Here is a 25,186-nt window from a genome sequence, read left to right on the forward strand (position 1 = left end):
GACATTTTCTGACTCAATAGATTTGCTAGGTCGGCTATTTTTTTCAGGCGTGTGTACTCAGGTGCCTCCTAACCTTGTTTGGCATTTTGCAGCAAAAATGTGCAAAAAACCCCCCAAAAAACAAAAAAATAACCCCCTTATTTCCAAACCACACCAACACTGGAAAGGGAAATAGAAAAATGAATCATGCAAATGACATCTTTAATGGGTTAACAGATAATAATGAATAAAACTCCAGCAGTTAGATCAATAAATGTATATGTTAAGTATTTTGCTCTGTCAGTCTGAGCAGGAAATGTTAGAGTTTCTGGCTCTGACATTCTTTGCCATACTGTTGGTGAAACCCAAAGTAGTGTACCAGAGACTTTCACCAAAGTGGAAAAGTGAAATCTTGTAGGATCAAAATGATGTTATGATTGGATGGGGGCTATGGTCATGCCCTGGGATATTTGGGGTCAATTTCAGAACAAGTGCAAATTCAATAAAGTCTGTGTGAGTCACTGCCAGCACAGATAAATCCAGTGATAAACTTGCATATCTGCTCTCGTTTTATAAGTTCCTTCTCAGTTGTTCTTTATATGTATAGATCATAGTATGCCCATATACACATCTGAGTGTGTTAGTTTCTGATTAAACTTGATGCTTGTGTTGGAGAGGTGGCTCAGCCATTAAAGGCTAGGCTCACAACCAAAAAATTAAAAAATTTATACTTATCTTGTCATCTTCAGAAAATATTAAAAAAACATACACAGAAACAAATCATCATTCATAATACCATCATTCTCCAATTTTCAATTGACTTAATAATATATATTTCCTCATGGCATTAAACATATTTAAGATTATTTTACTGAATAGTATAGTGTCTATGATAGGTATTCATCATAATTTTCATAAATATTATGCTATCATTAGGGACTTAGTTTTTATTTTTATTATTATAGAAAACTTACTAAAGGCATCAAATATAAATATTAGTGAAGCAGAACTAGTTAATAGCTTAAATGAGCATTTTAAAGGGCCCCATAGTTTTAGCAAACATATCTAAATGTTTTGAAATATCTACTCTGCCCTATCTGGTGCAATGACAGTGTAATTCTCTGTCCATTCTAAATTATATTTAAGTAGATATGGAAAAGAAAGAAATACAGAAGTAGATTAATTTCATTCCTCAAAAAAATCTTGAGAAGGCTACGGTATTTCCTAGAAAGTTGTCACAAACACCGGAATGGAACATTTTTAAAGAAAATCAATGTGTAGTTGTGTTTTCATATTTGAAGCAAGTTATACAAGAGCCTTTGAGGTGGTTAACAGTTTGAATCTTTGGAGAGGAAATCAGGAAGTAAAGAGAGTTCCTCTCCTGAGCCCAAGCTGGCAGAGGGACCATTACTTGGAACTACTGTTTGGCAAATGGGTTAGAGAATAGCCAGTTTCAAAGTATTGAACATCTGGCCACTAGTCCCAACAGATGCAAACCACTGATTGATGGATTGGCTGATTGATTGGTTGGTTGATTGATTGGTTAGTTGGTTGATTGATTGATGGTTGATTTATTATCAGATTGAGGACTGGATCTGGGGATTCCACAGACTTGTGGAGCCCTCTACATCAGAGACAGGTCATCAGTGGAGAAGAGATCATGGTACTGGTACCTATTTTCATGTTCAGTAAGAGGATTCCAGAAAGCCAGCCCTTAGGAAACAAGGCAGAAGCAGTTCTAAGACAAAATACATTCTTACCAGAAATTGACCATGTTTCTTCTGATGGCTCCACTGTGACTGTATTGGGAATGGAATGAAAGCAAAGTCTGATTGGCAGAGGCACGAACTCACTGAATAGTTTCCTTCAAGCCATCTTCTCTGAATTCTCTGACAAATACTTGAGGCAAGATAAGTGATTATTAGGAAAATTAAGAGATGACTTGTTTTGTTTGTTTATTTTTCTTACTCATAACTCAGGAATAAATTCTGTTCATTCATTTCTAAGTCTCTGGATCTTTGCTGACCCATGTACATGTGCATTACTATAATGTATGTATGTGTGTTAGGTAAATAATTCAAATCTTGAGGAAAAGCCCTCCATTGTTCCAGTCTTACATAAAGTAATTTTGATCCTCGTATGGCCAATGGCTTGTGGAACAAGTGTGTCCTTCATAGGAGCAGGCTCAGATGGATAGTGGCACTGTGTGACAGGTTTTTGTAAGAAGGTCGCTCCTGTTGGTTCAAAACATAGATTCAAACTCTCTCTTCACATTTCCTTCTGCTAAAAGTGGGATGACGCCAGAGTGTCGGGTCTTTGCATCTTTAATCAAAGTGCCCAGAATAGCAACAAAAGGGATAAAATAATTTAGACTGAAAGTCAAAATTTTCTCTGAAGACAAGAAAAAAGAAATCTTAGAAACTTTAAAAGGGAAATTTACGACACCCGCGGATCCCGGCCCGCAGCAGCTCTCTGCTCCCAGACCGGGTGAGAGAGAGACCCAACCGCCTGGTCAGGTGGGCACTCCTGAGGCTGCAGAGCGGAAGAGACCACCAACACTGCTCACCCCTGCCCACATCCCTGGCCCAAGAGGAAACTGTATAAGGCCTCTGGGCTCCCGTGGGGGAGGGCCCAGGAGCGGCAGGACCCCTGCGCCTGAGAAACCGCCGGAACCTGAAAGAAACAGACCTGATAAACAGTTCTCTGCACCCAAATCCCGTGGGAGGGAGAGCTAAACCTTCAGAGAGGCAGACAAGCCTGGGAAACCAGAAGAGACTGCTCTCTACACACACATCTCGGACGCCAGAGGAAAAAGCCAAAGACCATCTGGAACCCTGGTGCACTGAAGCTCCCGGAAGGGGCGGCACAGGTCTTCCTGGTTGCTGCCGCTGCAGAGAGACCCTGGGCAGCACCCCACGAGCGAACCTGAGCCTCGGGACCACAGGTAAGACCAAATTTTCTGCTGCAAGAAAGCTGCCTGGTGAACTCAAGACACAGGCCCACAGGAACAGCTGAAGACCTGTAGAGAGGAAAAACTACACGCCCGAAAGCAGAACACTCTGTCCCCATAACTGACTGAAAGAGAGGAAAACAGGTCTACAGCACTCCTGACACACAGGCTTATAGGACAGTCTAGCCACTGTCAGAAATAGCAGAACAAAGTAACACTAGAGATAATCTGATGGCGAGAGGCAAGCGCAGGAACCCAAGCAACAGAAACCAAGACTACATGGCATCATCGGAGCCCAATTCTCCCACCAAAGCAAACACGGAATATCCAAACACACCAGAAAAGCAAGATCTAGTTTCAAAATCATATTTGATCATGATGCTGGAGGACTTCAAGAAAGACATGAACACACTTAGGGAAGCACAGGAAAACATTAATAAACAAGTAAAAGCCTACAGAGAGGAATCGCAAAAATCCCTGAAAGAATTCCAGGAAAACACAAACAAACAGTTGAAGGAATTAAAAATGGAAATAGAAGCAATCAAGAAAGAACACATGGAAACAACCCTGGATATAGAAAACCAAAAGAAGAGACAAGGAGCTGTAGATACAAGCTTCACCAACAGAATACAAGAGATGGAAGAGAGAATCTCAGGAGCAGAAGATTCCATAGAAATCATTGACTCAACTGTCAAAGATAATGTAAAGCGGAAAAAGCTACTGGTCCAAAACATACAGGAAATCCAGGACTCAATGAGAAGATCAAACCTAAGGATAATAGGTATAGAAGAGAGTGAAGACTCCCAGCTCAAAGGACCAGTAAATATCTTCAACAAAATCATAGAAGAAAACTTCCCTAACCTAAAAAAAGAGATACCCATAGACATACAAGAAGCCTACAGAACTCCAAATAGATTGGACCAGAAAAGAAACACTTCCCGTCACATAATTGTCAAAACACCAAACGCACAAAATAAAGAAAGAATATTAAAAGCAGTAAGGGAAAAAGGTCAAGTAACATATAAAGGGAGACCTATCAGAATCACACCAGACTTCTCGCCAGAAACTATGAAGGCCAGAAGATCCTGGACTGATGTTATACAGACCCTAAGAGAACACAAATGCCAGCCCAGGTTACTGTATCCAGCAAAACTCTCAATTAACATTGATGGAGAAACCAAGATATTCCATGACAAAACCAAATTTACACAATATCTTTCTACAAATCCAGCACTACAAAGGATAATAAATGGTAAAGCCCAACATAAGGAGGCAAGCTATACCCTAGAAGAAGCAAGAAACTAATCGTCTTGGCAACAAAACAAAGAGAATGAAAGCACACAAACATAACCTCACATCCAAATATGAATATAAAGGGAAACAATAATCACTATTCCTTAATATCTCTCAATATCAATGGCCTCAACTCCCCAATAAAAAGACATAGATTAACAAACTGGATACGCAACGAGGACCCTGCATTCTGCTGCCTACAGGAAACACACCTCAGAGACAAAGACAGACACTACCTCAGAGTGAAAGGCTGGAAAACAACTTTCCAAGCAAATGGTCAGAAGAAGCAAGCTGGAGTAGCCATTCTAATATCAAATAAAATCAATTTCCAACTAAAAGTCATCAAAAAAGATAAGGAAGGACACTTCATATTCATCAAAGGAAAAATCCACCAAGATGAACTCTCAATCCTAAATATCTATGCCCCAAATACAAGGGCACCTACATATGTAAAAGAAACCTTACTAAAGCTCAAAACACACATTGCACCTCACACAATAATAGTGGGAGATTTCAACACCCCACTCTCATCAATGGACAGATCATGGAAACAGAAATTAAACAGTGATGTCGACAGACTAAGAGAAGTCATGAGCCAAATGGACTTAACGGATATTTATAGAACATTCTATCCTAAAGTAAAAGGATATACCTTCTTCTTAGCTCCTCATGGTACTTTCTCCAAAATTGACCATATAATTGGTCAAAAAACGGGCCTTAACAGGTACAGAAAGATAGAAATAATCCCATGCGTGCTATCGGACCACCACGGCCTAAAACTGGTCTTCAATAACAATAAGGGAAGAATGCCCACATATACGTGGAAATTGAACAATGCTCTACTCAATGATAACCTGGTCAAGGAAGAAATAAAGAAAGAAATTAAAAACTTTTTAGAATTTAATGAAAATGAAGATACAACATACTCAAACTTATGGGACACAATGAAAGCTGTGCTAAGAGGAAAACCCATAGCGCTGAGTGCCTGCAGAAAGAAACAGGAAAGAGCATATGTCAGCAGCTTGACAGCACACCTAAAAGCTCTAGAACAAAAAGAAGCAAATACACCCAGGAGGAGTAGAAGGCAGGAAATAATCAAACTCAGAGCTGAAATCAACCAAGTAGAAACAAAAAGGACCATAGAAAGAATCAACAGAACCAAAAGTTGGTTCTTTGAGAAAATCAACAAGATAGATAAACCCTTAGCCAGACTAACGAGAGGACACAGAGAGTGCGTCCAAATTAACAAAATCAGAAATGAAAAGGGAGACATAACTACAGATTCAGAGGAAATTCAAAAAATCATCAGATCTTACTATAAAAACCTATATTCAACAAAATTTGAAAATCTTCAGGAAATGGACAATTTCCTAGACAGATACCAGGTATCGAAGTTAAATCAGGAACAGATAAACCAGTTAAACAACCCCATAACTCCTAAGGAAATAGAAGCAGTCATTAAAGGTCTCCCAACCAAAAAGAGCCCAGGTCCAGACGGGTTTAGTGCAGAATTCTATCAAACCTTCATAGAAGACCTCATACCAATATTATCCAAACTGTTCCACAAAATTGAAACAGATGGAGCCCTACCGAATTCCTTCTACGAAGCCACAATTACACTTATACCTAAACCACACAAAGACACAACAAAAAAAGAGAACTTCAGACCAATTTCCCTTATGAATATCGACGCAAAAATACTCAATAAAATTGTGGCAAACCGAATTCAAGAGCACATCAAAACAATCATCCACCATGATCAAGTAGGCTTCATCCCAGGCATGCAGGGATGGTTTAATATACGGAAAACCATCTACGTGATCCATTATATAAACAAACTGAAAGAACAGAACCACATGATCATTTCATTAGATGCTGAGAAAGCATTTGACAAAATTCAACACCCCTTCATGATAAAAGTCCTGGAAAGAATAGGAATTCAAGGCCCATACCTAAACATAGTAAAAGCCATATACAGCAAACCAGTTGCTAACATTAAACTAAATGGAGAGAAACTTGAAGCAATCCCACTAAAATCAGGGACTAGACAAGGCTGCCCACTCTCTCCCTACTTATTCAATATAGTTCTTGAAGTTCTAGCCAGAGCAATCAGACAACAAAAGGAGATCAAGGGGATACAGATTGGAAAAGAAGAGGTCAAAATATCACTATTTGCAGATGACATGATAGTATATTTAAGTGATCCCAAAAGTTCCACCAGAGAACTACTAAAGCTGATAAACAACTTCAGCAAAGTGGCTGGGTATAAAATTAACTCAAATAAATCAGTTGCCTTCCTCTATACAAAAGAGAAACAAGCCGAGAAAGAAATTAGGGAAACGACACCCTTCATAATAGACCCAAATAATATAAAGTACCTCGGTGTGACTTTAACCAAGCAAGTAAAAGATCTGTACAATAAGAACTTCAAGACACTGAGGAAAGAAATTGAAGAAGACCTCAGAAGATGGAAAGATCTCCCATGCTCATGGATTGGCAGGATTAATATAGTAAAAATGGACATTTTACCAAAAGCAATCTACAGATTCAATGCAATCCCCATCAAAATACCAATCCAATTCTTCAAAGAGTTAGACAGAACAATTTGCAAATTCATCTGGAATAACAAAAAACCCAGGATAGCTAAAGCTATCCTCAACAATAAAAGGACTTCAGGGGGAATCACTATCCCTGAACTCAAGCAGTATTACAGAGCAATAGTGATAAAAACTGCATGGTATTGGTACAGAGACAGACAGATAGACCAATGGAATAGAATTGAAGACCCAGAAATGAACCCACACACCTATGGTCACTTGATTTTTGACAAAGGAGCCAAAACCATCGAATGGAAAAAAGATAGCATTTTCAGCAAATGGTGCTGGTTCAACTGGAGGGCAACATGTAGAAGAATGCAGATTGATCCATGCTTATCACCCTGTACAAAGCTTAAGTCCAAGTGGATCAAGGACCTCCACATCAAACCAGACACACTCAAACTAATAGAAGAAAAACTAGGAAAGCATCTGGAACACATGGGCACTGGAAAAAATTTCCTGAACAAAACACCAATGGCTTATGCTTTAAGATCAAGAATCGACAAATGGGATCTCATAAAACTGCAAAGCTTCTGTAAGGCAAAGGACACTGTGGTTAGGACAAAACGGCAACCAACAGATTGGGAAAAGATCTTTACCAATCCTACAACAGATAGAGGCCTTATATCCAAAATATACAAAGAACTCAAGAAGTTAGACCGCAGGGAAACAAATAACCCTATTAAAAATGGGGTTCAGAGCTAAACAAAGAATTCACAGCTGAGGAATGCCGAATGGCCGAGAAACACCTAAAGAAATGTTCAACATCTTTAGTCATAAGGGAAATGCAAATCAAAACAACCCTGAGATTTCACCTCACACCAGTGAGAATGGCTAAGATCAAAAACTCAGGTGACAGCAGATGCTGGCGAGGATGTGGAGAAAGAGGAACACTCCTCCATTGTTGGTGGGATTGCAGACTGGTGAAACCATTCTGGAAATCAGTCTGGAGGTTCCTCAGAAAATTGGACATTGAACTGCCTGAGGATCCAGCTATACCTCTCTTGGGCATATACCCAAAAGATGCCTCAACATATAAAAAAGACACGTGCTCCACTATGTTCATCGCAGCCTTATTTATAATAGCCAGAAACTGGAAAGAACCCAGATGCCCTTCAACAGAGGAATGGATACAGAAAATGTGGTACATCTACACAATGGAATATTACTCAGCTATCAAAAACAACGAGTTTATGAAATTCGTAGGCAAATGGTTGGAACTGGAAAATATCATCCTGAGTGAGCTAACCCAATCACAGAAAGACATACATGGTATGCACTCATTGATAAGTGGCTATTAGCCCAAATGCTTGAATTACCCTAGATCCCTAGAACAAACGAAACTCAAAACGGATGATCAAAATGTGAATGCTTCACCCCTTCTTTAAATGAGGAAAAAGAATACCCTTGGCAGGGAAGGGAGAGGCAAAGATTAAAACAGAGACTGAAGGAACACCCATTCAGAGCCTGCCCCACATGTGGCCCATACATATACAGCCACCCAATTAGACAAGATGGATGAAGCAAAGAAGTGCAGACCGACAGGAGCCGGATGTAGATCTCTCCTGAGAGACACAGCCAGAATACAGCAAATACAGAGGTGAATGCCAGCAGCAAACCACTGAACTGAGAATAGGTCCCCTATTGAAGGAATCAGAGAAAGAACTGGAAGAGCTTGAAGGGGCTCGAGACCCCAAAAGTACAACAATGCCAAGCAATCAGAGCTTCCAGGGACTAAGCCACTACGTAAAGACTATACATGGACTGACCCTGGACTCTGACCCCATAGGTAGCAATGAATATCCTAGTAAGAGCACCAGTGGAAGATGAAGCCCTGGGTCCTGCTAAGACTGAACCCCCAGTGAACTAGTCTATGGGGGGAGGGCGGCAATGGGGGGAGGGTTGGGAGGGGAACACCCATAAGGAAGGGGAGGGGGGAGGGGGATGTTTGCCCGGAAACCGGGAAAGGGAATAACACTCGAAATGTATATAAGAAATACTCAAGTTAATAAAAAAAAAAAAAGGAAAAAAAAAAAAACTGTGTGAAAGTGTTACTACATTGGAACATAGAATTTGAAGGAATTTGAAGCAACCTGAATCTGTGTGCATGGGTCGCAGTTATCCATATTTGGCACTACAATAAAGTATCATTTTTTTCTTTCAAAAAAAAAAGGGAAATTTACATGGAGGAAAATTTTAGAAATTTGAGATATAACAACATTTCCTCTACTGACCAGAAATACAATCTAAAACCTCCAGCAGATGCTAAAACCCTGGATACTAGCGATCCTTGCTACTCCTACCAAAAACACCTCTAATATAGTTTACCTTATAAATTAGACTGTAAGATGTTAATGATTACTAATAATGAGTTAATATAGGGATGGATTATGATTAAATTTCTATACCATTGTCTTTACTTCTGCTCCTATGATACGATATCTTGACAAGAGCAACTTAAAGAAGAGAGAGTTTATTTTTGCTTCCTGTTCAGGCTGCCATAATAGGAAAGTCATGACAATCATAGCTTAAAGTAATCGGTCACATGGCATCCACAATCAGGAAGTCTAAGATTGAATGTTTGTACTCAGTTCACGTCCTCCTTTGTAAGCACTCCAGAATCCCCAACCAGGAAAAGGGGCTACCCATAGTGGGTGATTTCTCTACCTGCATTAACCTGATCAAGATAATCTCTAGATTTCATCAGGTTAACAGTTAAGATTAACCATCAGATCAACCCTGGGCTTTGGGTTTACTATTAAGTAAAATCAGGGTTCTTAAAATTACAAACACTTGGATACTGCCACCATTGATCTTGTGAACAAGAAGGTTATTAAGTGACTAGTATGGAGAGCTTTTATTCAGAACAAAGCGATCATTCACATTTCAAAGACAGGAGTATAAATTTTCATCACACTATACAAAATGATAGATGATTTAGAATTTAAAATGACCTATATTTAGAGCTTTCAACTTAATAGATTCAGATTGTTGCCAACTGTGAGCATCTGAAACCACAGAAAGATAAACCAGGGATAAGGAAATTTTAATGTACTTGAGAAAGGGACATCGGAAGAGAGTGAACTATTGAAGTAGAGGCATTGTCTTCACAGTCCAGTGAAGGATTTGTGTAACATTGCTGTTATGATGTCTCCTGCTCTTCAAGAGACATGGAGAACAAACAGCCCATCTTTTAGTTCCTCCCCAAATCTATTACTGAATGTCCAATGCCCAAATGAATACATTATACGTTATAACATTCATCATCATAATTGTTTTCCTCTTGGGAAAACATTCCTCTTGCTTCCACTATTCTATCACAGCTTCTCTCACTAGCAAGCTTGGCTAAAACCAGAAGACTTGGAAATTCCATTCTGAGGCAGGATCAAAACATGACATACAGGGACTTGCTGGGAAGCACAGGTATTAATTAGAGTAAGAACAACTGCATACATACATGTGGGCATAGGCCTTTTATTGTGGTTTCAAGGAAAACCAACAAAAACCTAGAAAAACAAAACAGCTGAAATTGGGGTCAAAGGGGCTCATTCTGGTTTATTTTCCTCTGGCCCTACCACCTCCCCAGGAGATTATAGAAGGCAAATAGTGGTTCATATTACAAAAGCCAGATAAAGGTGAGGGTTGCAAGTCTGGGTTCCATGTTGGTTTGTTTGAGGATTCTTCTGGGATGAGTAGTTTTTCCAGGATTTTCATACCCAAGATATCAAAGCATGAGAATATGGGAAACAGAAGATAAAACTCATAACAGCTATATAAAGGATCACTAGCTGTGGGGATTAAGGGAATTCTTGTTCTGAGAGTACAGGAGTTTAGAGAAAGTTTGTTAAGGAAGACAGCAGAATAAATAGAGCCCCTGTACCTACTAACACTTGATTTTGGACATTGGAAATTGTTGGAAATTCCCATTCATGATTTCAGGAACAGAAGCGGTCATCTTTGCCATGCAGTCCCAATCCCAGAGAGAGTAGTCAAAGTGACAACTACTTTGTTAGGGCAAAATTACCATTTAACATGAGACACTTACATGGGAACAGGTAACATCTCACTTCATAAAATAAAACAAATGTTCTGATGGCCTAAGCAGAAAGAGGTTTATTCAGAGACTGAAGGAACACCCATTCAGAGCCTGCCCCACATGTGGCCCATACATATACAGCCACCCAATTAGACAAGATGGATGAAGCAAAGAAGTGCAGACCGACAGGAGCCGGATGTAGATCTCTCCTGAGAGACACAGCCAGAATACAGCAAATACAGAGGCAAATGCCAGCAGCAAACCACTGAACTGAGAATAGGTCCCCCGTTGAAGGAATCAGAGAAAGAACTGGAAGAGCTTGAAGGGGCTTGAGACCCCAAAAGTACAACAATGCCAAGCAACCAGAGCTTCCAGGGACTAAGCCACTACCTAAATACTATACATGGACTGACCCTGGACTCTGACCTCATAGGTAGCAATGAATATCCTAGTAAGAGCACCAGTGGAAGGGGAAGCCCTGGGTCCTGCTAAGACTGAACCCCCAGTGAACTAGACTATGGGGGGAGGGCGGCAATGGGGGGAGGGTTGGGAGGGGAACACCCATAAGGAAGGGGAGGGGGGAGGGGGATGTTTGCCCGGAAATCGGGAAAGGGAATAACACTTGAAATGTATATAAGAAATACTCAAGTTAATAAAAAAAAAAAGAAAGAAAGAAAGAGGTTTATTTTCCAGCTAGCACAAGGCTGAAATAGTCGAGGAGCAAAGAATAGATTATTCTCTGCAATTTTCACAGGAAAAGAGAGAATAATAGAATAAAAATGTCATTATTAGCCAGCCCTTTTAGTTTAAATATTAAGGCAGAGGGAATTTTATTCTGGGTGAGTTGGAACTGGCCTGTTTGGGAAGCCTGGCTGATGTCTCCATTTTTCTAGTCTCCAGAATGGCTTAGGTGTAACATTTTGGAGCTTTACTGTAGGTGATACTACTTTTATTTTTTGCCTGTTGTGTAAGTACCCTGTGTGACCAAGATTCCAACACAATTATTTACAGACATGGAAAGAGCAATTCTCAAAAGAAAAAATAGAAAAGAACTTCTGGAGGTTTTACTATCAAGCTGTACTACAGAGCAATAGTAATAAAAGTGGTAATGGTACAGACATAGACAGGTTGATCAATGGAATGGAATTGAAGACCCTGAAATAAACCCACACACCTATGAGTACTTCATTTTTGACAAAAGAAGCCAAACCATACAATAGAAAAAAGAAGAATCATTAGCCAATGATGCTGGTCTAACTGGATGTCTGCATGTAGAACAATGCAAATCGAGCCACATCTATCACCCTTCACAAAGTTTTAGTCCAAATGGACCAAAGACCTCGACAGGAAACCAGATACACTGTCTAATAGAATAGAAAGTGGGGAGTAGCCCTGAAGTCACTGGTACAGGAGACAACTTCCTGAACAGAAGACCAATGGTTCAGGATTTAAGATCAAAAATTGATAAATGGGACCTCCTGAAATTGAAAAGCTTCAGTGAGGCAAAGAACACTGTAATAGGACAAAAGAACAGCCTAAAAATAGGGAAAGGATCTTTATGAACCCTACATGTCCATGATTTATAAGGAACTCAAGAAGGTAGACATCACCAACAAAAATAACTCAATTAAAAAAATGGGTTATTTCCAGAGCTAAACATAGAATTCTCAAGAAAGGAATCTTGAATGGCCAAGAAATACTTAAAGAAATATTCAACATTGTTAGTCAACAGGGAAATGCAAATCAAAATGGCCCTGAGATTACATCTAACACCAGAATGGCTAAGACTCAAGTTATAGTACATGCTGACAAGGATGTGGAGGTAGGGAACACTTCATTGCTGGCGGGACTGCAAACTTGTAGAATCACTTTGGAAATCAATTTGGGAGTTTTTCAGAAAACAGACAATAGTTTTACGGCAAGACCCATTTATGTCACTCCTGGGCATATACCCAAAAGACAACCCATTATAACCCAGGACACTTTCTCAACTATGTTCATAGCAGCTTTATTTGCAGTATTCAGAAACTGGAATCAACCAAAAGTCCCTAAATGAAGGAAATGTGGTTCATTCACACAGTGGAATACAATATTCAGGTATTAAAAACAAGGATGTCATAAATTTTGCACGCAAGTGGATGGAACTTGAGAATATCATCCTGAGTGAGGTAACCTAGACCCAAAAGTACATGCCTGGTCTATACTCATTTATAAGAAGATAATCTATAAAGTACAAGATATCTATACTACCCTTCACAGACCCAAGGAAGCTAAACAAGAAGGAAGGCCCAAGCAAGGATGCTTGCATTCACTTAGAAGGGGGAATAAAATAGTCATAGGAGGCAGATTGAGGGGGGAACCTGGGTGAAAGAGGAGATTGGGAGGGGAATGGAGGGTGTTCAGGTTCAAATGTGTGGAGAGCTAGGGGAGAGGGCAAGAGGGCCAGGAGAATGCAAATTTGCAGCTGGCATGGGTGGAGGTCACCTCTAGGTTGTGCTAGGTTGTGTGGGATTGGGAAGGCTCCCAGGAATCAATATGGGTGATCTTAGCTGAGATTCACAATAGCAGGGATACAGACCCTGAAGAGGCCACCTCCTGTAGCTGGGAGGGAACTCCACTGGAGTGGTAGGGACTCCAACCCACATACAACACGTTTAACCCATGGAGGGCTGAGTGTATATCTACTGTGTTAGCCAATAGTATGCTTTTCACTATGTTAGCAAATGCTTGCAACAAGATACAAGAGTCCTATCTGGTGTAGATATATTTACCTTCAATGACAGGCCACAATATGAAAATTTGCATTCTAGAAATTTAAAGCTGAAAAAGATTAGCAATTTTCATGTTAGAAATGTGTGGTCAGACCATTCTGGAATTCAGTCTGGAGGTTCCTCAGAAAATTGGACATTGAACTGCCTGAGGATCCAGCTATACCTCTCTTGGGCATATACCCAAAAGATGCCCCAACATATAAAAAAGACACGTGCTCCACTATGTTCATAGCAGCCTTATTTATAATAGCCAGAAGCTGGAAAGAACCCAGATGCCCTTCAACAGAGGAATGGATACAGAAAATGTGGTACATCTACACAATGGAATATTACTCAGCTATCAAAAACAATGACTTTATGAAATTCATAGGCAAATGGTTGGAACTGGAAAATATTATCCTGAGTGAGGTAACCCAATCACAGAAAAACACACATGGTATGCACTCATTGATAAGTGGCTATTAGCCCAAATGCTTGAATTATCCTAGATGCCTAGAACAAATGAAACTCAAGACAAATGATCAAAATGTGAATGCTTCACTCCTTCTTTAAAAGGGGAACAAGAATACCCTTGGCAGGGAATAGAGAGGCAAAGATTAAAACAGACACAGAAGGAACACCCATTCAGAGCCTGCCCCACATGTGGACCATATATATACAGCCACCCAATTAGACCAGATGGATGAAGCAAAGAAGTGCAGGCCGACAGGAGCCAGATGTAGATCGCTCCTGAGAGACACAGCCAGAATACAGCAAATACATAGGCGAATGCCAGCAGCAAACCACTGAACTGAGAACGGGACTCCCGTTGAAGGGATCAGAGAAAGAACTGGAAGAGCTTGAAGGAGCTCGAGACCCCTTATGAACAACAATGCCAAGCAACCAGAGCTTCCAGGGACTAAGCCACTACCTAAAGACTATACATGGACTGACCCTGGACTCTGACCCCATAGGTAGCAATGAATATTCTAGTAAGATCACCAGTGGAAGGGGAAGCCCTTGGTCCTACTAAGACTGAATCCCCAGTGATCGTGATTGTTGCGGGGAGGGCGGCAATGGGAACACCAATAAAGAAGGGGAGGGGGAGGGGTTAGGGGGATGTTTGCCCGGAAACTGGGAAAGGGAATAACACTCGAAATGTATATAAGAAATACTCAAGTTAATAAAAAAAAAAAGAAATGTGTGGTCAGAAAACTTTAAATTAATAAATGGTCTCATTAATAATATACATTATAAATCTAATTCCCCAAACTGGAATTCAACCTTGGTATTATAATCAACCATTAGCTTTCCTATTTGTGAGGAGATAAACTATCTGACCCTTGTACCTATGATTCAGATCACTTCTAGTTGTCAATCATCTGACATTCTTTTGTTTCCTAAGTGCTTGCTGTATTTAACTTATCTGTATGAATGACTATGTAGTTTTACCTATCCATATTTAAGGAATATTACAGAAACATTTTTTATAGAATATTGGGCCCCAGGCTGGGTTGATGATACATGCTTGAAATCTAGCACATGGGAAATTGTTGTGTGAGCAGTTTGAGATCAGCTTGGGTTATATTGTAAACATTGTCTCAAAAACTGCTAAACAAAAATTTCTACAAATATTAGAAGTCTCTGTGGTATTTATTTTTGTTGAAAAACAGTTTGTCATTTAGTAAATATTATATTTCTTAAAATATTAATAATTTCAAATGATTGCTCATGGAACAAATTACTTCTTTAGATTCAGAACCTGAATTTAAGATCTTGTTTTCCATTAATTGAAAGTCTACAACTCAATTTTAATATAAAAAGTCTTAATCATGGTAATTTTGCAAAATAATATTAATTATAAATAAATATCACAATGTAAACTTGCTTTTTAATTTCAGGAACATTTCTTTTTCAAGCCATAAAGTTATTCAATTATGCACAAATGCTAATTAAGCCCAGAGGGAGGAGAGATCTGGTTCTTGAGTATAATTTTTATATTATGCAAGAAACTATTGATTAAATCTTCATATTGACATTATGTATTTCATATACTGATGATGACATTTAACATCACAAAGTGCTATTTAACAAAATCAAATAAAAATTATCTTAGACCTGAGACTCAATGATGAACAAACCCAGCATTGATAATCCAGCTCTTGTCTCCAAGATGGAGTTTACAGTCAGGAAGAATGAGTGTTTAAATTTGCAGAGGTGTGAGACTCTGTCATATTATTAAACACCCACTCCTCTTACCTTTCACTGGGAGACTGTGAAGGTGAGCTTGTCATGAGGCTTTGGTCCTGTCTGTCCTTGCTACCTACCCATTCCTTCTCTTTAGAATTTATTCCTCACCAACATATAATCAAAGCAAGTAACATTCACTTTGATTTCAAAGAAGCTCACATTTAATACCTTTTCTTGAGTCTTAATAGACTTTGAATTTGATATCCTGAACAGTGTGAGAACTACTGTGAGTATGGGGCCCCTTGATTTGCATTGAAGATATTACATATAATTAGATTAACAGTGACTAAAAGTAGAGTGTTGTGGCTTGAGCCTCGTGTTTGAATGCTCAGTCCTTAATTATGGTACCCTTAGAAAGGATGTAAAGATATTTGGAATTAAGGGCTGGGCTGATTCCATGAGAGGCTTCAAAGTGGCAGTTAAGTAAACTAGGCCTAAATACTGAGCAATTTCAAGTAAGTCCATGCCTCAGAAGCTATCCCACCACTTGGCCTGAGGCAAGGACAATGGTTCAGCAGTTTCCAGACTTCTTCAGCTACTCCCTCGGCAACAGTTTCCAGACCTCCCCAGCAAGTTTCCAGTCCCCACACTCTGGTAAGGTAATGGAATGTCCACAGAGATGGACCCAATAGATTAACACAGAGGTCACCTACCCTGGAATTCCTTAATGTGCTTTAAATCAGGCCTGATTTGGAGAGACACTTGGATGTCTTTCTATTCTCGCAATGAGAGACCCCAGTATGTTGGACTACTGACGAATAAAACACTCTTTGGTAATACCGACTATTTAAGTCTGGGACCTTTATAGGAGGGAGAATGTGACTAGGAGAATTCAGCAGTAGAGGCAGGTTTTGGAGGATCATACCTATCCTTTGTTTGAGTCACTCTGCTTTCCTCCAGGACTGCTGACAAATAGCCAACACCCCATTCTTCCACATCCATGTACAGAACTGCTCCTGCCCTCCAGGCCTTCCCTGCCAGGGATAGAATTAAAGAGATCTGAGCCACAAGGCCAAACAAAGCTTTCTTCTCTTACAGTGCTTCTGTGGTATATTTTGATCACAGCAATAAAAAAGTAACATATAGTGACTCCAGTTTCTACATGTTTAGTTACATGTATGTTTTTAAACACAACAATATAAAGGGTCTTCTTCTGGACTAAGAATGTGCAAGGCACCAATTTTTGTTTTACCCTATAAGGCAACACATCATAGGTCACAGAGCATGAGACTTTTTGAAGGGCTGTCATAATGGGGTAAGGCTGTCAATGCAGTAAATATATATCATCAGGGACACTACTGTTTTCCAAGCACTTTGGAAGCCTCATAATTAGTAAAATCCACACACACCCCTCAGTCAGTAAGACAAACCTCCAAATACACCCAGAAACTGGTCTCCATAAAAAGCCACTCCAATTCTTTTTATTCAGAAATGGTAGAATCAGTCAGCAAATTACCAGTAGACCTGGTAACAGCAAAGAGACAGAGGCCCCAAGCATCCTTGCTGTGTCTCTCTCTGCCTGGCTGTTATCTTCAGATTTCACTATTAACAACAGCTCAGCAGAAATTTCTGTGCAGAATGGGTGATTTTAGGCCCGTTTGCCGCCTGTGGAATTTGTCTGGGTTTGTCTCCAGCAGCCCATCATGCCTGATTGTCACGTAGTTCTCCAGGGGAGGCCGGCAGCTGGTGATGCAGCCAAGATGCTGTTCCTTGCTGTCTTCTGATTTCCCTCTGGCTTTTATCTGGTCCTTGAAGGTGAAATGCTTTGTAGAGCATTATGTCCAAAATGTTCTCATTTTGTTTAAAACACAACAAACAAAGCATCTGTACACGAATAAAGGTGGCTTGGGGAAATGATGGTACTGGGGGTCCCAGAACAGGGGCTGCATAGTTAAGGGGGTTGGCACTGCTCATTCTGTATATTTTCCTCCATGGCATTTTGTTTTTAGGGCTTGAATTACTAATTACTTTCATAACTAAATAACAAATTTTACAGTAGAAAGTCTAGGTAGATATAAATTGAGAACAGTGCATTAATGCACATTAGTTTAGATTTTTAAATTGGAATTTCAGAAAATTATAATGGTCTTTCTACAGTTCTAGGACATATTGATTAAGTTCACTGTAGCATATTTACATGAGAGATCTCTTGGTGAGATGTGGTTTTGTTCCTGAGTCTTTCCTTCTGATGTCCAGGAGGGGAACAATGGAGAGGAGCTGAGCTCCCTGGTTTGCTCCTTCCCTAGATGTGTCCAGACCTTGACGCACATACAAGTGGTTAAGGATGAAGTGAAGTCCTGAACTGGTGGGTCAGCAGGATCTCGGTCTAGCAGGGAATGTTGTAGGAAAGAGCTCTTCTCCAAAGATTTCAGAGTTAGAACTCTTCAGTGTTATAGACATTTTAGACTAATTCAATGAAATTGTTCTTTCGGACAGTATTCAATGAAACAGCTTTTGCTCATACACTATGTGAATGAATGCTGGCCCCTTGTTCCAGTCTGGAAACAAAGTAAAGTTGATCGTGTTAAGTTCCATACATGGAGGTAAAAGGGTAATGTCTCTGTAGTCTTCAAAGCTTCTGGGAGTGATGTGCCCATCTCAAGGTTAGTGTAGCAGCAGAGGCTAGCCTGTGGCACTAGGAAACTGACACACAACTAACTAGATGTTGGCATCATCACGTTTCTTCCAGAGACAATGCGGGGAGAACACAGTTAACTCCCAGCATCCTGCCCCTCCAGCGTCTGTGCCCTGTGGTGGAGCAGACACAGGTCCCCATTACTCTACACAAAAACATGTGCTGAAGTTCAAACTGATGTACTAGAAACCTGTTAGATCATAGTTATGTGCTTTAGAATCTACAGTCTGAAGCTAGCATAGTGGCAATCTGTTTGTGTCCAAAGGGAAAGATGCTTATGTTCAAAGTAGCATCTGCCTGAAGAACCCCTTGCCCGAGAGAGCACTCTTCCCAGAAGCCATTAAAGACAGAAATGCTCTTCAAACTGCAGCTTACCTTATGTTCCACTTCAGAAGCTCTAGTCATTACTTTACCATGTCCTACAATGCTGGTCACTGATGCAGGTAGACACTAAAGTAAGAGAGAGTTTACTGTGAAGAATAAACTCGCACTGAAAAACTCAGTCTTTACCCTTATGATTTTGACAGCATCTTTTGAGTATCACCCAAAATAACGCAATAAAAATAAAAAACAAAATCTTTTGGCATTAAAAAATGTTTAATACCATGACAATTCAATGTGAAAATGTTTTCCTATATATTATCCAAAGAATAATAAACAAACTGCAAAGTCATTTCCAAAAAAACAGCACAAAAATAAAAAAATAAAACGTTTTAGAAGATCCAGGCTCCTTGGCACTGTGTGCTAGTTGACTATTTTTAGACTAAGCATACGACTTCTATTCAGAGGCTGAAATCAGCTGATGTAGCAGTCTTTTATGTTCTTACCCAATTGAGAGATGAATTCGGGGTGTTTACAAGCTCCAACGTGAAGCTTCAACTGTGTCTCAACAAACAGGACATGAGGCACTAAGGATCAGGGGTTGTATTTGTACGTTCTTTGCCTGCTAATTTCTCTATGGACAATAACATTTGCAATGGTTTTTAAAACTTTAGTCATAAGGTGAAATTTTTAAAAACAGATAAGGAGACATATCTTAATTTATTAGTTAAAATCCATTCAGAATGGTTTGAATAGTTTTCAACTTTCCCTGACTACCACTGAGCTCTCAGAAGTCATTCTGAAACTTTATTCAACCCTTTACCATCAAACACAGGAGTGCCTAAGCGCACTTTTATGCATACTTTACAAATATTTATCTGTTTTTGAAAGATTTTCTGAAAAAATGATAATTTTTTCACTTTGTGTATAAATTAATGTATAAGCTGGTATCTTAGAGTTTCCATTGCTGTGAAGAGATATCATGACCAAATCAACTCTTATAAGGACAACATTTAATTGGGGCTGGCTTATAGGTTCAGAGGCTCAGTCCATTTTCATCAAGATAGGAGCATGGCAGTGTCCAGGCCAGGACAGCACAGGAGGAACTGAGAGTTTTACATCTCCATCTGAAGATCAATAGAAGTCTGACTTCCAGGGAGCTAGGAGAAAGGTATTTTAAAGCCCACCCCACAGTAACATATGGCACCCAACAAGGCCACATCTATTAACAGTTCCATTCACCGAGTCAAGCATATTCAAACCACCACAGCTTGCTAAATATGGTGGAAACAACCAACTGTATTTCTCTCAAATGAGTGATGGTCCCTCCTCCTTTTTCTCTTATTATTCATTAGTGTCTAGAATTCAATACCTTTAAAACTTATTAACAAAACTAATCTTCCACATTACCAGAAATGATAATTCATAGTAGATTTCATACCATGGATCTTCAACTTTATGAAAAGCATCGAATTTTATAATGACATTTTAAACTGTTTTTCTTTGGCCTCATTTTCCTTTTAATTTATTTTCATATAGTTCACTTATTATTGTTAGGAGGATTCTAAATCATTAGTTTTAATAAAGCAGATATAACTCTTTTGAAACAAGCCGATATAAACTTAAAAGAGTATCATGTACAATTAGCCAAAGTGATGAAACTTCCTGTAACTAGATTTTATGTTTTCTCACAAATGCCTATAGACAGATAGATATATAGAAAGACAGATTGATGGTGGATAGATATTATTGATAGTGAAATAATATAGACAGATATATAATAGATGTTAGTATTGATAGATAATATAGACAGATATATAATAGATGGTAGATGACAGATGATAGTTGATATATGGATCCATTCATGTATACAGAGATCACACAGACATAAAGACAAAGAGAAAAACAAAGAGAGAGTGAGATAACGACTTCAAGAGGCAAAACTTTATGAAACCGTGATTTCAGCTACTTTTTATGTTACTATGCATAGATTGTAGGATTAAATATCTTCAAAACGTATTAGCAAATACTACTCTTCCACAGTATCATAAAGGATGATTGGTCACAGATTTTATACCATGTTTCTCAATGTTATAAAAAGCATCTAATTTTATAATGACATTTTAATCTCTTTTTTTTTAACTGGCCTTATTTCCCCAAATCTATATGCTTTAATCTTAAGCAAAAGCTTTAAGCATGGTTTGATTTGATATGCTGTTTCTGCATTTTTAGGAATTCTGGATGCACAAACAGATGTGATCTCTGTCACTTACCAGCATTGCCACATAGGAATGATGATGTTCTGTCCCCCCAGAGAGACTCTGCCAGTGCTTTGGGGACTTTTGGTAATGATATGCAGGTGGTGCTGGCACAAATAGTGTCTATTAATGACTGACTTTCACATATGTATGGTAACCTTAAAAGCAACTGAATCTGGAAAATCTTATGAAAATTGGAACTGCACGAAGGATCTGGCCCACAATCACACCATCAAAAGATGATGAGTTAACCATAGCCTGTTGTATTCCAGCCACCCAACAGGCAACTGTCTAGCCAGAAAGCAGAATAATGTACAGAAATCACACACATGAATCTTGCTCCTTTCTCCCTCCTTTGTACAACATACATTACTTAAAGATTCATCTCATCTAACTCAGAGGCAAAATTTGTCTGATCATTCTCCCAAGCATTATTAATGGGTCTCCAAGTAAAACCAGATAGATGACTGCACTGGTTAACTTTTGTCAACTTAACACAAACATGATATATGTGGGAAAAGGAAATCTTACCTGAGAGAATGCCTCTAGGCAACTCTGTAAAACTCTGTAAAACTTAATTAGTGATGGCTATGAGAGGGCCTAGCCCATTGTAGGTGGTGCTGTTCCTAAAGAGACAGTCATAGATGGTATAAGAAGTCAGGCTGAACAAACCATTAAGAGCAAGCCAGTTAGCAACATTCTGCTACGGCTTCTGCCTTACTTCTTGCCTCCATGTTCCTGCCTTGCATTCCTTTTCTGACTTTCCTGAATGATGAAGTACAAGCTGTAAGATGAGACACACACTTTACTCCTCAACTTGCTTTTAGTCATGATATTTTATCACTGCAATATAAATCCCAATTAAGTCAGAAATTGCTACCCGGAGAGGGATAATTCTGGGACAAGACCTGAACACCTATATCAGAGATGAGTGTGGTGGCAATTCAGCTTTGGGCTTGGAAAGCCAGCCATTAAGTGTTTGGGCTTTTCATATTAATATACTATAATGTTATAATTATAATATAAAGCATAAATTATTTAAAAGTCTCCCAGTCCTTAAAACTTCAATCTCAGAGGTCTCTACCTCTCTAACTACTGAGGGCAGGAAATCTGCCCCTGCCCTTCACCTGGGCAGTATGGGAGAGTTGACCCTGGTTTTGGGTTTCGAGCTTGTGGGCTGACCAACTCAACTACCACCCAAGCCCAGCTTCAGGGCTTTGAGTTGTCCCACCCTAACATCGATGCCATCTATGAGCTGGAGGAGAATGTGAAGGACAGTCCTGCAGAACCAAAGCTGCAGGGTGTCAGGCCAACAGCAGGATATCTGAGAGGATATCTTAGAGAAAGTCCTAGGATTGATGGTGTAAAGAAGCCAGAGGCCTCTATCCATCCCAATTACTCACTCTGTATCACTAACTCACCTGGAACTTGCTATGGAGATGAGGAAGGTTTCAAATTCACAGACATCTACCTGCGTCTCCTCCCGAGTTTTATTTCATTTTCATAATACCTCCTTTAGCATGAGTCTTTATAGCAGCTTCTGTTAATATGTATAAATGAAATTCACTGCAAAATGTTGTCAAAGTTAAAGATTCCCTCTCATCCTCTTGTCTTTTTGTTTGTCTTATATGGTTTCTACACTCCTTCTTCCAGTTCCTGCTTTCCCTGCACTAATGAGTTCTATTGAGGTCACTTACAGGAGCAAAAGACAAACCCAAAGACGGCTTTATCTCCAAAGCTCATCCCAACATAGGTGACAGCTGACAAATGCTGGGAACTAAGACCATAATACACAGCCCTCATGTAGATCAATAGGTTGGAGAGTATTCTTTTCAAATGACTCAATATCAATCTCTTGCAGGCAACTCTGCTGCTTTCCGCTTCATCTAGAAAGCTGGTTTTATCTCAGTCTTCTGTGAGGAAAGGAGGAGCTTAGCAAATCTGGTCAGTTTCAGGGACTTCCTTTAAGGCCGTTTTGAGTTGTTTACCTTCTGTCTTAATGGGCTTCCCTACAGAGTGTGAAGTTTCAATCTTGGAGAAAATGGCTACACAACACTTGATCAGAACCTAAGTTTTTCTATACAGTCTATAAGGTTATATGTTCCCTAACAGCAAGGTATGTTTTCTCATCTTGCATTTTCTCCAGTGCACAGAAATACAGAGACTCCTAATGTGAGACTTTCTAGCAACATTCCTTGAATTACAAAGAATGAGACCTTAACTTCAACAGTGTGTATTAAAGCAATCTGGTGCAATGCATAATTTACAAGTTCAACCTGCCTTCATCATTTACTCATTAGTACACTACAATTATATAATTTTGTAATGAACTTGATCACAAACACATATGCAAATGTTAGGAAAATAATTATATGATAGAACTGCATTGTATGGTATTTTTAAGCACTCTAAGATGCTGTTATTCTAAATTGTCATAAACTGAATGACTTACAGTGAGTGAATACTCTCCTATGTGTTAGAGACTATAAAGTTCAAGTTTAGGGTATGATGGGTAGATGTGGTATCTCATGATCACATGCTTCTTGCTCATAGGTCAATGTCTTCACCCATCTTCAGATGGTGGAAGGTAAAAGGCAACTCTTGGTCTCTTTTATGGGGAGAGAATCCTATTCATGGTGTTGCGCCCTCTAGAGAGCATATCTTGTGTATTGTATGGATGTATCGCCCATACAACTAAAAAACTCATGGCCTGTAGGAAAGGCTAGAATAAAGGTGGGACATCCAGGAGGCAGAAAGAATTCTGGGATAGAGCCAGGTGTGAGAGACATTCTGGAAGATGTGATGAGATGGAATCATGGTACTTGAGCACAGGTAACCAGTCATATGGCAAAATGTAGAACAGAATAAAGGAGATAATTTAAGTTATTATCTAATAAGAGAAAAAGCTGGCTATATAGCCAAGGTGTTTTAAATATATTTTGAGTCTGAATCTTATTTCTGGGAGCATGGAGCTAGGAAGAAGAATCAGACATAACGTCTACAGTGTCCTCCTCAGATCCCAATTAGCTTCACAAGATCCTACTCCCTAAAATGGTCTCATGAGTGCTGTTGTAAAATTATAAAACATAAAACAGTCTTTTTACCCACTCTAGGTCTGGCACCGCAGTGCTCCATGAGCGTTAGATTTTATGTGGGAATTTGAAGAGTGGGAGCTTTAACCCAGTCTACTGCAGTCTACTTTCTGTCATGAGGATGGCATAGAAAAAAAAAAGTTCAACAACTCTATTTCTCATTGGAGCAAATGTGAGATTTTATTTTGTTTAAGATGCTGACCACGTATGGATGTGACACTAGCTGGGCTTCTGAATACATAATTTTAAGTTTGGTGATGAGTCTCATAATGGTCCGGCCTGTGTAGAGACTTCTCAGGGGTTGGTGCAGTTAGCAATATGACTGGTAATAATCATCAGCACTAGCATTTAGGGTCCCTTTCTCATCATAAATGTTTGTGTTCATAAATGATTTCGTAAGAGGCAGATGAGTAAGCGTTTCCTCCTGTTTTCCCTTTTTTCTGCTCTCCTGAAAGGCTTCAGTATTAGCTATCACTGCTGAGCAAAGAAAGCTGCATTCGTGGGTGCTGCGTCCTCACTGCTGGTTAAACAGCACAGATTGAAAGCGATGCTTCGACGATGACTGCAATGCAGCTTTGGTGCCTGTGGCTGCCTTCATGGGAACTGAACCTTACTGATGGGTCAAATGCTTGACTCCTTATTGCATTCGGTCGATAGATAGACACAGGGCACAGTTACGACTGAGTCTCAGGTTGATCCCTGCAATTCCAAGGACAGTATTTATTTATTTACTTATTTTATAAAAGAAAATATAAAGAATCTGGTAAATGAAGTTGCATGACTGACAATTACATCTAGTTATTTGACTGACTGTTTTCTTAGACTAAAATCGTAAGAAGTTATAGGTCTTTTTCTGTTTTTAATATACTAAGGTAAAACTATTGCATTTGTTTCTAAGACCCTTACTTATCTCAGACTGGGCAAGCTTATGAAATGACAGCTTGTTAACACAAGCCTCCTGCTTACTTGAGTTTACACTTGTTAAATTGTATTAAGGTCTATTTCACATGAAAGCTAAAAAGAAA

The sequence above is a fragment of the Rattus norvegicus genome, chromosome 14, assembly GCF_036323735.1.
Source record: "Rattus norvegicus strain BN/NHsdMcwi chromosome 14, GRCr8, whole genome shotgun sequence".
NCBI classification, from domain to species: domain Eukaryota; kingdom Metazoa; phylum Chordata; class Mammalia; order Rodentia; family Muridae; genus Rattus; species Rattus norvegicus.